Raw genomic sequence first — 17,528 nt, 5'->3', positions numbered from 1 at the left:
ACCTTGTTAAAACGGTCTTAGAACAGACCTCACAATATTTATGGTTGAGATCAATTGGATTTATCAGCTGTGTAAGATTACGTGTGTATTTGTTGGATTGAAGGTGTTTTTTGTAATTATTTTTATATTCATGTTCGCAAACACTGCAATATGTTAACTTCATTTTATAATAACACACTATTTCTTTATACGAAAAATCCAATTTTTTTTTCACAACGTGGAATGAATAAAATTAAAATGTTGGTGTAAATGTCCACCCCAATGCATCAAATAAGTTATGACAAATCTTATCATGAAATTGTTTCCGCTCAATTGTTTTTAAACCGGTAAAATCTTCAACATGACATTTATGATTATGTTTATGCAATAACTGAAATAATAAATATTGTATATTCAGAAAAAAATTTCTGTCTAGTTTTTCAACCTTATCTTTACCATGTTTTTCATAGTATAGTTTTAATAATTTTTTTAAATCGGTAATTAACGCTTGTTCTGAATGAGAAATATCATCTAACCATTTTTTAGTCAATGTTACATATATTAGATTAATATTATCATAATGTTTAATATATTTTAATTCTATTAGAAACATAGTAATATGAAATTTTGTAATGTTAGAATATTTTACAATATCACACTCATCATCTATTAAAAGTCTACATGCTTTATTTTCATGCAAAGCATCATAAATTCCATCAGGTATTTTATAATATTGGTTTCCTTGATATTGAGCACTACATTTTTGAAAATGAGAAACTCAATTGTAAATATATTTCCCTATTATATTTACTCTCTTATAATCATTATAAGTCATATTAGTGTCAAAGCTTAATTGTTGGTTACTAGGGCATGCCCGTACTATATATATATCTAAAATTATATCCCCCCCCCTCTATTTACATGAAATGGTTTGGTCCAAAGCGAACGGCTTGCGAGTACGGTGACAATCCCCCCCCTCTATTTACATGAAATGGTTTGGTCCAAAGCGAACGGCTTGCGAGTACGGTGACAATCCCCCCCCTCTATTTACATGAAATGGTTTGGTCCAAAGTGAACGGCTTGCGGAGTTTGGTAAAGAAATCGCCATAGCGTGCACAAACGCGCAGGAAAGCGAAAGAATCGCAAATTAGTTTTAATTAGTTTTAAAACATAGTTTAACGGCAACATAGTTTGCCAACGTGAAATAAATGAATACGCTCTTAAATGTGCCGTCCGAGGCAGAGTCTGTTCGCCACGTTCGGCACACGTGATAGCTCGCTGCTCTCTGATTGGTTGAATCGTTTTTTGGACATAGCTCGGTAACTACTTCTCCGATTAATATGAAACCTTAAAAAGGCACATCCTCGGGTCCCCAGCAATATACCTGGCAAGTTTAAAGTATATCGGACCCGTGGTTGTCGAGAAACAGCGGTCACAGACATACAGAGATTACTGGAATTATAGATAGACTAGGGCATGCCCGTACTATATCTATATCTAAAATTATATCCCCCCCCTCTATTTACATGAAATGGTTTGGTCCAAAGCGAACGGCTTGCGAGTACGGTGACAATCCCCCCCCCCCCCCTCTATTTACATGAAATGGTTTGGTCCAAAGCGAATGGCTTGCGGAGTTTGGTAAAGAAATCGCCATGGCGTGCACAAACGCGCAGGAAAGCGAAAGAATCGCAAATTAGTTTTAATTAGTTTTAAAACATAGTTTAACGCCAACATAGCGGCAACATAGTTTGCCAACGTGAAATAAATGAATACGCTCTCAAATGTGCCGTCCGAGGCAGAGTCTGTTCGCCACGTTCGGCACACGTGATAACTCGCTGCTCTCTGATTGGTTGAATCGTTTTTTGGACATAGCTCGGTAACTACTTGTCCGATTAATATGAAACCTTGAAAAGGCACATCCTCGGGTCCCCAGCAATATACCTGGCAAGTTTCAAGTATATCGGACCCGTGGTTGTCGAGAAACAGCGGTCACAGACAAACACACAGACATACACACATACACACACACACACACACACACACACACACACACACACACACACACACACACACACACACACACAGAGATTACTGGAATTATAGATAGATTACACTGCAAAGACATTTTAATATGTGTGTTAATCATTTCAAAATCAGATAAGTTTTGATTTTTACAAAATGGACAAGTAATATTAGCGACAGGTTTAGTTTCTTCTAAAATATTTATATTCCATAATTTTAATCTTATTATTTCTCTAGCAATATCTAAAAACTCATTTATAATAGATACTGTTATGAATTTGGGTAGAGCAATATCGAGAGCCAGATAGATCTGTATAGGTAGGTATCCGACTGTCGCAATAGGGAATCTGCCCTGTAATAAGTTCTATGTTAGCCCGGGTTGTCATTATAAGCTGTATCGATGTCCCCGCTATGAGGGAGCAGGGCGTGCTAAATAGTGCAGAGATTATGGATAAGATTCCTTTGTTCGTCGTCCCCTCTATCGTAAAACCTGTGTCCCTTATGGCAATGCACTCATTTAAACACTTAGATAGGTCCTTAGTGCGCAACATTAAATAATTCCCCTTCCCTTACAATGACCTTGGAAGAAGACTGACAGGAAGCCAGATCGGGGCACCGCCGGATGGCCTCCTCCAGCCGCACCACCAGCTGGCCTAGCAACATCGCGTGAGATGAGCTATAACCATGCCCAGGAGGACTGTGATTGGTTGGCACGGAAGGCACGAACCTGGAGCGAATCAGCACGGAAGGCACGAGGAGGTTCGGCAGACGGCAGGAAGCTACGAGGCTCTTGTTGGTAGCGCGCCAAAACTGATGACACATGCCAAGTTACAAAAGGACTTGCTGGCGAGATTCTCTCGTGGCTTCGCTGTGGGTATTGAGTCGTGCTGGTTCTTCGCTTTCCGTTCCTGTCGCTTTGTGTTGGAGATCGACCTCGTGTGGACATCGCTAGCCCTGCGTTGGACCTTTGGTGCTTTTGGCTTGTCGTGGTGCTCGGTGCTTTTTGGTGCTTTCGGTGCTGCGAGCAGACTGGAACTCAGGTGCGACTGGCGAAGGGCTTGCAGCGAGGCGCTCGGTGAGGCCTGACGGCGCGCGAACAGGCACGCATCGAGGCCTGCTTCCCGCCGACATCAAAGCCGCGGCGGGCTTGCGCACTTGGAGCCGACGATTCCTTGACGACTGACAGATAAGGCCGCACCCCACAGAACATTGCACAACATTTTATTTTTATTAATTCATTTCCCCCTTGCTGTATCCGAAGTGCGATTGGGGACGTCCCGATTAGGACATTTTATTTATCATCGCGTATTTTCCTGTCCTGCTATCCTTGTAAATAAATCCTTGTATTATTTTCCATTTCCATTTAAACCCGGATTCCCGTTTGAGTTCATTCCCTCGACAGGTACCCGCTTTGCCGCTTCTCCTCTTCCCTTCTTTCTCCAGTGCTTTGAAAGCAAAATCCGTATTTGGTCGTTGCCTCCATTAAAGCCGTTCGGTCCCCCGTGAGCCCTGGTATTAACCGAAGGGTTCGCGCGACAATACTTTCTTTTTAAAGATTGGATTATGTGTGTCCATCAATGATAATGGATTGGATAAAATTGTTTTATATTTTTGTTTCAAAAATCCAGTTCGCGCAATCTACAACAATTTATCGTTAGTCATGTTTTGTAGTGTTTCTTCAACATTTATAATATTTACCTCAATATCGTTTGATGTTTCATTATGTCAAAATTAAATCTTATTTAATTTTTCATGAAGTACATCAAATTCCATGTTAAATTTATTCATTATTTCAATATTAATTTTAATAATATCTATTTTTTTTATTTAAGTTATTCATTTATATTATAATTCTCATGTTTTAAATTAAAAATTCAATTTTTTTTTCAGAAATTATATCTATTGTTGTGGTTTTTATAACCCTCCACTTTGTGAATATCTGTAATATTCCCTTATAAAGAATCCCCTGTAAATATTCCCATTTTTGGTGTGAAGGTCAAAGGTCGCACCCTAGTTAGGCCAGGAGCAACACGTAGCACACCATAGGCTTCTTCTTTAGTGATTTCATTAGTATGTGTTTCAGGTTAGGATCTGTTTCCAATAATTGAATCTGCGTTGCATTAATCAAATAACCTGGGCCCCTTTTTCCAATCCTATTCATTTTGCGGCTTTACCCTCTCCAAATTGTATTACGCGCCTCTACCAGCCACAGCCGCCTCAGCGTTCGCTGCCTTTTGGTTGTTCCTGCCCGCCGCCATAAGCCACGTGGCAGAGTGGGAGAAGAAGGGAGGAGCGGCCAGGAACATAGGCGTGGCCCCTTCAACGCGTCACGAGGGGAGGCACCAATGAACCCTCGTGACCAATCCGGGCCGAGGCGTGTTCACGAGTAAGCGGACGCGGTTTGATACGCGAGGCTTGTAATAAAAGCGCCGTCGCGGACTACTTCGAGAGGAGATGATCGGGACATGCAGGAGATGCGCCAGGGAGAGAGAAGGAGTCAAACCTAAGAGAACAGCGCAGAGACGGCGGATGATAAGAACACTGCGCAGAGGATCGCTTGGAACGATCGTATGATACGAACTGCCGTTTGGTTTTGAGGGCGTTCGGCACGCTAAACGTACGCAGCATCCCAGCCCCTCGCCTTTGTGAGGTCCGGTCGCACGACAACGATACGCGAAGCTGCCTGCTGTTCTTCGCCCGCGGACCCGGAGCCTGGAGGGATCCCATCGCCTGGAACCATCTGCCTGGACCTTCCTCCCCTACCAGCGACCATTCCGTGTGAGTCTGTCTGTTTGTCCTGGGGTCGTGATAAGTTAAGACTGTTTAGATAAGCTTGCCCTATGTCCTTTTATTTCCTTCTTTTGTATATTCTTGCCTTTCGTTTCCTCTTTTAGTGTAGTTAATAAATCATATTTGTTCTTTCCTTACCTTTTGGTTTCCTCTGGTCCGATCGTCTTTGTCTTTTCCCCATTGAATATACGTGGCACGATTAGAACCGCTCAGAATCGGGTTAGTTTTATTGCTAACGGCTCGAGCTTCGGATTTCTAAACCGCTCGGCAATCTTCCATCTTGTCCGTGGCTCGAGCAGAAGTAGCGCCCTGCTTTGCGGCGAGGTTGCGAAGGTATCTGGGACCCCATTGTCCAGTCACCCTGGTCAACCTCAACCCTGCAAAGGAGCGCGATATCTTCTAGGACTCGGATGGCCAGTGTAATAGACGAGGGGATTAAACCCCCCTCGGTAAGGGGAGCGCCGTATTCTGATATCCATAACAATTGGTGTCGGGGAGTGGGATTTGAAGCCCGAACCAAATTTTAATCCATCGGAAAAATTTGGTCAATATTACGAGCGGCCGAAATTTTATTATAATATCCAAATTTATATCGTGCCATGGATGGTCAAGGTGATCGGATGCCGGTAGAGGAGAATGAGGAGGTAAATGAGGAGTTGGAGTCGACCCAGGACCCCAGGTAAAAGGTGGGAGTAATGCAGGAGGAAAGCAAAGAAGGTGCGGTAGCGGGGGTTGCAGGTGCACAAGATGGCGGCGCCTCGCACGTGGTCATGGCAGCGCAGGGTGGCGGCGCCTCGCACATGGCAGCGAGAGCCGAGCCCACTGTACCAACGTTTAAGGGCATACAATCATGAGCACCTTAATGGTCAAGCATGATGAAAAAAATGAAAGAAATTAATGAGGGGCTAGCAGGGGGGCAGACCAGGTGTGAGGCAAAAGAATTGGAGATGGACTTTAACCGCAGGTCGAGTGGGAAAGGCACACGGGTATGCGATGAGGTAACGCGACTCGAGGAGCGCGGGTTGAGCGAGGCGGAGCAGAGTGCGGTTAAAACGACCCGGGGTATGGGGAAGCCGGCGACCGCCGAAGTAGGAGAAAAAAATATTAATAGAGCCAGCGGTCGTCGAGGGAAAGGAAAAAGAAATTAAAACCGAACAAATAGTAGTGGAAATTGGAATTGAAGAGAAGCCGGACTGAGAAGAGCACTCGTGGGGTGAAGGAATGGAAATTGTGCAAAGTCCATGTTCGCATCATGATGTTGTGCTGCATAACCCGAATAAAGATTTGCAGGTGGTGTTGGAACGAGGAGGAAGAAGCGTCCAGGTGAGTCGGGCTGTATATTGTGCGGGGAGATTTTGCAGGAGAATGTTTGGCGCGAGAGGGTTTTCCGCGCGCTTGGGATCGCGAAAGCACCCAGGCGTTTGTGGGAGGTCCGTGGTGCGGTGTGAATAGCAATGTCGCACGTGTGAGGAAAAGGTGTGTGAAGGTGGACGGCGCGCGTGTGCGAATGGCGCGAGAGCGCGAGAGTGTTATCGAGTGTGAGGGAGAGTGCACATCGGAGTGTGGAAGTGGAACGACGAGTGATACAGAGAGTGAGATGAATGAGGAGCGGGTGCAAGGATGCACACTTGGAATGATTGAGGGTGTGCGAGGAGGCACACTTGAGTTGGTGGTGGAGCGCATGATGGGGAGTGTTACAGGGGATGTAACGGAAGAGTGCACGCCCGTGGTGGTTACGGAGTACGTAGCGGGGGAGAGTGCACGCGAAAAGTGTGCGAACAGCGAGTGGTGTGCAACAGAGTGCGGTGGTGGAATTGACGGAGTGTATGGGATGTTTGAGCAAAGAACGTAACAAGTGGTGTGAGCATGTACGGGGAGCATCGACGTTAACCGGCGCGAGCTCCCGGTCCGTGCCGGGCGGTGGGTGCTGTGAGAGCCGGCGGGGGATCGGTGTCGCGTCGCTCCTGCTCGGAGCGTCGTGCACGGTTCGGGCCGGGCCCCGCCCTGCACGGTCGAATCCACGCTTTGCCAGGCAAAGCGACCGGCCCGGATCAAGGGGAGGGAGGATGGGTCGGAACGGCGCCCACTTGTGGTGGCGGCACTCCACCCGGGCAAGGCTGGGCCATCGCTCATGGCAGCGCAAGGCGTTGCGTAGGGATGGTGCCTTGAACCTTGGCCCGACGAAACCTCCTCCCCTGAATCGAATGCCGGACGGACCCAACCTGCAGGAGACCAAACCACCCGTATTCATTGCTCGGCTTTGCGAAGCCGAGCTTTGATGATGTAATGACGCACCGAGGCTCAAGATAGTGGACTGGATAGCGATAGTAATGGCGATAGTGATGGCGAATGGTAGCTTTACCATTCACCTCACATTCTCCGGAGCAAAGGAGCTATAGTTTTATGGGGTATGGCGGTGGAAACCAAGCCAGGGAGGGTTTGGATAATGTTAGGGTTTAGAAATGACCATAGGTAACGTTAGATTTAAGTAGCGACATCATACCTGTAGTAGGGGACGTAGGTAGATTAGTTTGGATGATAACAACGTGGCATGTGCAATAGTGTAAGGGAAGACGGGAAGCACTAAGTTAGAGGGAAAACCAGGTAGATCAGATGATGCAGTGTGTGTGCAGGAAGTGATTGAGCAGAGTATTGTGAAAGGTGTGATTGTGCGTTGTATTGAATGAATGCGCCTGCAGGGAAGGAGGGTGCAAGTGCCACCAGGTGTGTGGGCACCAGGTGTGCAAGTGAAGTACATGTGAATGAAGAATGGTTGAATAGAATAGCTGGTATGGAATACATGGAATATGGAATAGATGGTCTGGAGTGAATGGAGCATGGAGTAAATTGAGTATGGAATGGATGGTGTGGAGTGAGTAGTGTGGAATACGTGGAGTGGATTGTATGGTGCAAAAGGGTGGATGGGGAAGATGGACCCCTTCACGAGTACCCGGGGAGGGTAGTTTAAAAGTAGGTAGCGGGAGTAGGTAAATTGTGGTGGAGATTGACATCTGTGGTGCGTGTAGAAGTAAAGAAGCGTGTGATTGGTGCATGAGTAAAGTGGAATGGCTGGGCGTGTGGCCTGTTAGTGAGAAAGATTAAATGGGCACTCCGCCACTGTTAGTATGTCGGCCAGGTGAGGCCGCAGGTCGGCCCTGGGAGCCAGTAGTTGTTTAATGGGGCCCGAGGATCCGGAGGACGGACCCGGGTAGCCCGACGCCAGAGAGGGTGGTTGGGGGTGAGGGCGCCAGAGGGCCTTCCCCAGGTAGGTTAGGGTAAGGAGCAGGTAAGCTCGGGAGACAAGTGCAGTGGCGGAGGTGTGCAGGTGAGCAGACCTGCTGGGACCGCCACACGACCCAGCCCGGAAATTGTGCGAGGGCACAGGGAGTAGAATCGGGGGAGTGAGACCCCAAATTGGTGAGCACCACAGTTTGGTCAATGGGAGTTCGGTTTTTAGAACCACATAGAGTAAGATGGCCAATGGTTTGGCAGGGAAAGACCCCGGGTAGTGTAAAGTGTGTTAAAGTCACTTAGAAGGTAGTTTAGGACTGGAAGTCTCTTCGCACCATCCGCATCCACTCACCAAGGTGACAGGACTCCACACCACCGGTTTATGCAAATGTCTGGTATGTAAGACGCATCATGACGTGGGTGTGACATTGTGCTTGTTATGTTCCATCTCTTCCTCCTTAGGAGGGATTGATGAGAAATTGGGCTTTATGGCAAATTTGGTTCGAGGGATTGTGGACGAATTTGGAATCAGGGGAGATATGGGGAAGACAAGACGATAGCGACGGATTTGTAAATTGTGTAAATACGGGGTAGGGGCAAGGGTAGATTAGGTGACAGGGGGGGAACGTACGGTAGGGACGAGCTTTCTCCGCTCGCTCTCCTGCGCACCTCACCTCTGCATTACCTTGTGTTGATGTGTACCCTTGTGCCCCACTAACCCTGCTTTGTCTTCCTTCCCCACTCATGGACCGTGGTCTTTGTGTGCTGAGGGGAAAGTGCGCAGATGCCTGCAGTTGTGTGCCCGCACCCTCGCTTCTGCCTGCCTGGACCGGTACCACACATATGGACCGCACGTTGTTGTGGCCAAGCACCACATTCATGGACCCCACGTTTTGGGGCCGGGCACCTCTGCTGGGGACCGGCTATTGTGGCCAGGAGATCTTGCTTGCGGACCACGGTAAAGGTGGCCCATAAGCCGTGCAGGTGGACCACCTAAGTTGGCCCCTGCTGGCCATAATTAAAAAAGTGGACGCGTTTTGTGCCTTTTTTATTATTATTACCAACTCGGCAGCAAGCAAGAAGTCGTCCAGAAACACCGGCCCAGCAGGGAAGACGTCATCTGCTGATCATTATTGAAATGTGATGACTGTGCACCGGATGGTGCTTTTGGTGCTTTTTGTGCATATTGGTGCTTTGGTGCTTTTCAAATATTGATGCTTATTGGTGCTGGTGGTATCGGTGCAGTGCAGTGTATGTCTTTCCTCTTTTCAAAACATCTTCTTTTGTTTCCCAAAAGACAGGTCCTGGGTTCGCGTTGTAAATACCAAGTTGTGTCTTTGTAAATAATGCTCCCCACCGTCAATGTTTAGCTGGAGAATTAATTCTGTGATTCAGTTATTCTGTGGGCGTGAATCTGTTAGATAGAATGCAAAGCAGCAGGCGGGACATACTTAGTTGTTTTAAAAATGTCGCACTCAGGGTGAAGTTAATAGTAGAGGGTTACCACACCTGAGTGTCACACTAAGTTAAAGTTCTTCCGGGCCGAGTCGGCCCTGTAGGTAATGAGGGTGCAGTGTTGTGGTTTTTAGAACCCTCCACTTTGTAAATATCTGTAATATTCCCTTATAAATAATCCCCTGTAAATATTCCCATTTTTGGTGTGAAGGTCAATGGTCGCACGCTAGTTAGGCCACGAGCAACACGTAGCACACCATAGGCTTCTTCTTTAGTTATTTCATTACTGTGTTTCAGGTAAGGATCTGTTTCCAATAGTTGAATCTGCGTTGCATTAATCAAATAACCTAGGCCCCTTTTTCCAATCCTATTCATTTTGCGGCTTTACCCTCTCCAAATTGTATTACACGCCTCTACCAGCCGCAGCCGCTTAAGCGTTCGCTGCCTTTTGGTTGTTCCTGCCCACCGCCATAAGCCACGTGGCAGAGTGGGAGAGGGAGGAGCGGCCAGGAACAGAGGCGTGGCCCCATCAACGTGTCACCAGGGGAGGTACCAATGAACCCTCGCGACCCATCCGGGCCGAGGCGTGTTCACGAGTAGGCGGAGCGAAGCGGACGCGGCTTGATACGCGAGGCTTGTAATAAAAGCGCCGCCGCGGACTACTTCGAGAGGAGATGATCGGGAGATGCAGGAGATGCGCCAGGGAGAGAGAAGGAGTCAAACCTAAGAGAACAGCGCAGAGACGGCGGATGATGAGAACACTGCGCAGAGGATCGCTTGGAACGATAGTTTGATACGAACTGCCATTTGGTTTTGAGAGCGTTCGGCACGGTATACGTACACAGAATCCCAGCCCCTCGCATATGTAAGGTCCAGTCGCGCGCCAACGATACGCAAAGCTGCCTGCCGTTCTTCGCCCACGGATCCAGAGCCTGTACCGATCCCATCGCCTGGAACCATCTGCCTGGACCTTCCTCCCCTACCAGCTGCCATTCCGTGTGAGTCTGTCTGTTTGTCCTGGGGTCGAGATAAGTTAAGACTGTTTAGATAAGCTTGCCCTATGTCCTTTTATTTCCTTCTTTTGTATATTCTTGCCTTTTGTTTCCTCTTTTAGTGTAGTTAATAAATCATATTTGTTCTTTCCTTACATTTTGGTTTCCTCTCGTCCGATCTTCTTTGTCTTTTCCCCATTGAATATACGTGGCACGATTAGAACCGCTCAGAATCGGGTTAGTTTTATTGCAAACGGCTTGAGCTTCGGATTGCTAAACCGCGCGGCAATCTTCCATCTTGTCCGTGGCTCGAGCAGAAGTAGCGCCCTGCTTTGCGGCGAGGTTGGCGAAGGTATCTGGGACCCCATTGACCAGTCACCCTGGTCAACCTCAACCCTGCAAAGGAGCGCGATATCTTCTAGGACTCGGACGGCCAGTGTAATAGACGAGGGGATTAAACCCCCCTCGGTAAGGGGAGCGCCGTAATCTGAGATCCGCAACAATATATATATTTTTAGAAATTTTTGAAATTTGGAAATTTTTTAAATTTATGAGAAAATCGCGAAAATCGGAAAATCGGGAAAATGTGGAATTTGGGAATTTTGGAAATTTATGAAAAATCGCGAAAATCATAAAAATCTAGAAAATCAGAAATTTAATTTAATTAATTAAAATTTTCTGGTTGTGTCCCAGCTCTCTCAATTCCTTCCTACTCATGTGGCAAACAATAGAAAAGACCGCTTTATATGGTGTGCGCCATGTGGCAAACAATATAAAAGGCCCCTTTATATAGTGTGTGCCATGTGGCAAACAATAGAATAGGCCCCTGTATATGGTGTGTGCCATGTGACGAACTATAGAAAAGGCCCCTTTACATGGTGTGTGCCATGTGACGAACTATAGAAAAGGCTCCTTTAGATGGGGTTCACCATGTGACAAACTATAGAAAAGGCCCCTTTATATGGTGTGTGCCATGTGGCAAACAATCGAATAGGCCCCTTTATATGGTGTGTGCCATGTGGCAAACTAGAGAAAAGGCCCCTTTATATGGTATGTGCCATGTGACAAACCATAGAAAAGGCCCTTTTATATGGTGTGTGTCATGTGGCAAACAATCGAATAGGCCCCTTGATATGGTGTGTGCCATGTGACAAACGAGAGAAAAGGCCCCTTTATATGGTATGTGCCATGTGTCAAACCATAGAAAAGGCCCTTTTATATGGTGTGTGCCATGTGGCAAACAATCGAATAGGCCCCTTGATATGGTGTGTGCCATGTGACAAACCATAGAAAAGGCCCATTTATATGGTGTGTGCCATGTGGCAACCAATCGCATAGGCCCCTTGATATGGTGTGTGCCATGTGGGAAACAATAGAAACGGCCCCTTTATATGGTGTGTGCCATGTGACAAATAATTATAGAAAAGGCCCCTTTATATGGTGTGTGCCATGTGATAAACAATAGAAAAGGCCCCTTTATATGGTGTGTGCCATGTAACGAACTATAGAAAAGGCCCCTTTATATGGTGTGTGCCATGTGACAAATAATAGAAAAGGCCCCTTTATATGGTGTGTGCCATGTGGCAAATAATAGAAAATACCCCTTTATATGGTGTGTACAATATGGGAAACAATAGAAAAGGCCCTTTTATATGGTGTGCGCCATGTGGCAAACAATCGAATAGGCCCCTTTATATGGTGTGTGCCATGTGACAAACTATAGAAAAGGCTCCTATAGATGGGGTGAGCCATGTGACAAACTATATAAAAGGCCCCTTTATATGGTGTGTGCCATGTGGCAAACTAGAGAAAAGGCCCCTTTATATGGTATGTGCCATGTGACAAACCATAGAAAAGGCCCCTTTATATGGTATGTGCCACGTGGCAAATAATAGAAAAGCCCCCTTTATATGGTGTGTGCCATGTGACAAACAATAGAAAAGGCCCCTTTATATGGTGTGTGCCATGTGGCAAATAATAGAAAAGACCCTTTATATGGTGTGTGCCATGTGACAAACAATAGAAAAGGCCCCTTTATATGTTGGGGGTGCCCTGTGGCAAACAATAGAAAAGGCCCTTTTATATGGTGTGTGCCATGTGGCAAACAATAGAAAAGGCCCTTTTATATGGTGTGTGCCATGTGGCAAACAATAGAAAAGGCCCTTTTATATGGTGTGCGCCATGTGGCAAACAATCGAATGGGCCCCTTTATATGGTGTGTGCCATGAGGCATACAATAGAAAAGGCACCTTTATATGGTGTGTGCGATGTGGCAAACAATAGAAGAGGCCCTTTTATATGGTGTGTGCCATGAGGCAAACAATAGAAAAGGCCCCTTTATATGGTGTGTGCCATGTGGCAAACAATAGAAGAGGCCCTTTTATATGGTGTGTGCCATGTGTCAAACAATAGAAAAGGCCCTCTTATATGGTGTGTGCCATGTGGCAAACAATAGAAGAGGCCCTTTTATATGGTGTGTGCCATGTGGCAAACAATAGAAAAGGCCCCTTTGTATGGTGTGCCATGTGGCTAATAATAGAAAAGACCCCTTTATATGGTATGTGCCATGTGACGAACTACAGAAAAGGCCCCTTTATATGGTGTGCCATGTGGCAAACAATAGAAAAGACCCCTTTATATGGTGTGCCATGTTACAAACTACAGAAAAGGCCCCTTTATATGGTGTGTGCAATGTGACAAACTATATAAAAGGCCCCTTTATATGGTGTGTGCCATGTGGCAAACTAGAGAAAAGGCCCCTTTATATGGTGTGTGCCCTGTGTCAAATAATAGAAAAGGCCCCTTTATATGGTGTGTGCCATGTGACGAACTATAGAAAAGGCCCCTTTATATGGTGTGTGCCATGTGACAAACAATAGAAAAGGCCCCTTTATATGGTGTGTGCCATGTGACAAATAATAGAAAAGGCCCCTTTATATGGTGTGCCACATGGCAAGCAATAGAAAAGACCCCTTTATATGGTGTGTGCCATGTGACAAACAATAGAAAAGGCCCCTTTATATGGTGTGTGCAATATGGGAAACAATAGAAAAGGCCCTTTTATATGGTGTGCGCCATGTGGCAAACAATCGAATAGGCCCCTTTATATGGTGTGTGCCATGTGACAAACTATAGAAAAGGCTCCTATAGATGGGGTGAGCCATGTGACAAACTATATACGAGGCCCCTTTATATGGTGTGTGCCATGTGGCAAACTAGAGAAAAGGCCCCTTTATATGGTATGTGCCATGTGACAAACCATAGAAAAGGCCCCTTTATATGGTATGTGCCATGTGGCAAATAATAGAAAAGCCCCCTTTATATGGTGTGTGTCATGTGACAAATAATAGAAAAGGCCCCTTTATATGGTGTGTGCCATGTGACGAACTATAGAAAAGGCCCCTTTATATGGTGTGTGCCATGTGACAAATAATAGAAAAGGCCCCTTTATATGGTGTGTGCCACGTGGCAAATAATAGAAAAGACCCCTTTATATGGTGTGTGCCATGTGACAAACAATAGAAAAGGCCCCTTTATATGGTGTGTGCCATGTGGCAAATAATAGAAAAGACCCTTTATATGGTGTGTGCCATGTGACAAACAATAGAAAAGGCCCCTTTATATGTTGGGGGTGCCCTGTGGCAAACAATAGAAAAGGCCCTTTTATATGGTGTGTGCCATGTGGCAAACAATAGAAAAGGCCCTTTTATATGGTGTGTGCCATGTGGCAAACAATAGAAAAGGCCCTTTTATATGGTGTGCGCCATGTGGCAAACAATCGAATGGGCCCCTTTATATGGTGTGTGCCATGAGGCAAACAATAGAAAAGGCACCTTTATATGGTGTGTGCCATGTGGCAAACAATAGAAGAGGCCCTTTTATATGGTGTGTGCCATGAGGCAAACAACAGAAAAGGCCCCTTTATATGGTGTGTGCCATGTGGCAAACAATAGAAGAGGCCCTTTAATATGGTGTGTGCCATGTGGCAAACAATAGAAAAGGCCCTCTTATATAGTGTGTGCCATGTGGCAAACAATAGAAAAGGCCCTTTTATATGGTGTGCGCCATGTGGCAAACAATCGAATAGGCCCCTTTATATGGTGTGTGCCATGTGACAAACTATAGAAAAGGCTCCTTTAGATGGGGTGTGCCATGTGACAAACTATGTAAAAGGCCCCTTTATATGGTGTGTGCCATGTGGCAAACTCGAGATAAGGCCCCTTTATATGGTATGTGCCATGTGACAAACCATAGAAAAGGCCCTTTTATATGGTGTGCGCCATGTGGCAAACAATCGAATAGGCCCCTTGATATGGTGTGTGCCATGTGGGAAACAATAGAAACGGCCCCTTTATATGGTGTGTGCCCTGTGGCAAATAATAGAAAAGACCCCTTTATGTGGTGTGTGCCATGTGACGAACTATAGAAAAGGCCCCTTTATATGGTGTGTGCCATGTGACAAACAATAGAAAAGGCCCCTTTATATGGCGTATGCCATGTGACAAATAATAGAAACGGCCCCTTTATATGGTGTGTGCCCTGTGGCAAATAATAGAAAAGACCCCTTTATGTGGTGTGTGCCATGTGACGAACTATAGAAAAGGCCCCTTTATATGGTGTGTGCCATGTGACAAACAATAGAAAAGGCCCCTTTATATGGCGTATGCCATGTGACAAACAATAGAAGAGGCCCTTTTATATGGTGTGTGCCATGTGACAAACAATAGAAAAGGCCCTTTTATATGGTGTGTGGCATGTGGCAAACAATAGAAAAGGCCCTTTTATATGGTGTGTGGCATGTGGCAAACAATAGAAAAGGCCCCTTTATATGGTGTGTGTCATGTGGCAAACAATAGAAAAGGCCCCTTTATATGGTGTGTGCCATGTGGCAAACAATAGAAAAGGCCCTTTATATGGTGTGTGCCATGTGGCAAACAATAGAAAAGGCCCTTTTATATGGTGTGTGGCACGTGGCAAACAATAGAAAAGGCCCTTTTATATGGTGTGTGGCATGTGGCAAACAATAGAAAGGCCCCTTTATATGGTGTGTGCCATGTGGCAAACAATAGAAAAGGCCCTTTTATATGGTGTGTGGCACGTGGCAAACAATAGAAAAGGCCCTTTTATATGGTGTGTGGCACGTGGCAAACAATAGAAAAGGCCCTTTTATATGGTGTGTGGCATGTGGCAAACAATAGAAAGGCCCGTTTATATGGTGTGTGCCATGTGGCAAACAATAGAAAGGCCCCTTTATATGGTGTGTGCCATGTGGCAAACAATAGAAAGGCCCCTTTATATGGTGTGTGCCATGTGGCAAACAATAGAAAAGGCCCCTTTATATGGTGTGTGCCATGTGGCAAACAATAGAAAAGGCCCTTTTATATGGTGTGTGCCATGTGGCAAACAATAGAAAAGGCCCTTTTATATGGTGTGTGCCATGTGACAAACAATAGAAAAGGCCCTTTTATATGGTGTGTGCCATGTGGCAAACAATAGAAGAGGCCTATTATTATTATCATTATTATTATTATTATTATTATTATTATTATCATGCTATATTCTATTAATATTATAAAGAATCACTTCAAATGATCGTTTTACAGAATATATTTTTCAGTGTTGATAATAAAATGAGAAACTCTGAACAAACCTTTTCCTCAGAAGATCCGACCCGATCTCTGTTTCAGACGCCTGTGGAAAAGGCAACGGAACCGATGTTTGTTCAAGCAAGTCACGTTCCACGTCCAGCCCGGAAATGACGCCGGAAGTACATCCCCACCGTATTGCCAAGAATTCCATAATCACCCACTTGGGCCACTGGGCGGTGTATGTGTTACGGTGTATGTTGTATGGTCCAACAGGTTGACACCCGCAACAACATACCGGGACGTGTGTACATGCGTCGAGTATACTTGCATTGTACATTGTACATTTGCATAATACATTGTATATTTGGATTCTAACACAGGTTTCATCGAATCCAGTGAATCCCTGCGGAATCATCGATGTCAAATCATATCCGACATTATGTGACATGAGTCAGTGAACCAGTCAGTCAAAGTGTGAGGGAGTTCGTGAGTTTGTGAGTTAGTCAGTTAGTCAGTGACTGAGTCAGTCATTGAGTCGGTAAGTGAGTCAGTCATTGAGTGAGTGAGTCAGTCAGTGAGTCGGTGAGTAAGTAAAAGTGAGTCGGTGAGTGAGCAAGAGTAAGTCATTGAGTGAGTGAGTGGGACAGTGAGTGAGTGGGTCAGTGAGTGCATGAGTAGGTCAGTGAGTGAGTGAGTGGATCAGTGAGTGAGTGAGTGGATCAGTGAGTGAGTGAGTGGTTGATTGATTATGTGAATGTGTCAGTCAGTCAGTGAGTGGGTGAGTGATTGATTGATTATGTGAATGTGTCAGTCAGTCAGTGAGTGGGTGAGTGATTGATTGATTATGTGAATGTGTCAGTCAGTCAGTGAGTGGGTGAGTGATTGATTGATTATGTGAATGTGTCAGTCAGTCAGTGAGTGGGTGAGTGATTGATTGATTATGTGAATGTGTCAGTCAGTCAGTGAGTGGGTGAGTGATTGATTGATTGTGTGAATGAGTCAGTCAGTCAGTGAGTGGGTGAGTGATTGATCGATTGTGTGAATCAGTCAGTCAGTCAGTCAGTCAGTCAGTGGGTGAGTGATTGATTGATTGTGTGAATGAGTCAGTCAGTCAGTGAGTGGGTGAGTGATTGATTGATTATGTGAATGTGTCAGTCAGTCAGTGAGTGGGTGAGTGATTGATTGATTATGTGAATGTGTCAGTCAGTCAGTGAGTGGGTGAGTGATTGATTGATTATGTGAATGTGTCAGTCAGTCAGTGAGTGGGTGAGTGATTGATTGATTGTGTGAATGAGTCAGTCAGTCAGTGAGTGGGTGAGTGATTGATCGATTGTGTGAATCAGTCAGTCAGTCAGTCAGTCAGTCAGTGGGTGAGTGATTGATTGATTGTGTGAATGAGTCAGTCAGTCAGTGAGTGGGTGAGTGATTGATTGATTATGTGAATGTGTCAGTCAGTCAGTGAGTGGGTGAG

At 45.6% G+C, this 17,528-nt stretch overlaps 1 protein-coding gene across 1 annotated transcript in view; it reads right to left on the bottom strand.

Annotated features, from left to right (window-relative positions):
• The window catches only part of LOC144888221 (uncharacterized), a 71,903-nt gene extending 55,667 nt beyond the window's left edge, over positions 1 to 16,236 (bottom strand). Inside the window, exon 1 of the mRNA XM_078784872.1 lies at positions 16,120 to 16,236. The gene's annotated coding sequence lies outside the window, so the exon portion shown is untranslated. The remainder of the gene's footprint in view (positions 1 to 16,119) is intronic.
• Between the last annotated feature and the right edge of the window lie 1,292 nt (positions 16,237 to 17,528).

The sequence above is a fragment of the Myxine glutinosa genome, chromosome 1 (genome assembly GCF_964187855.1).
Source record: "Myxine glutinosa chromosome 1, kmMyxGlut1.1, whole genome shotgun sequence".
Lineage (NCBI taxonomy): Eukaryota > Metazoa > Chordata > Myxini > Myxiniformes > Myxinidae > Myxine > Myxine glutinosa.
Note: the sequence above shows the minus strand (reverse complement) of the source record. Positions and strands in the feature narration are given on the sequence as shown.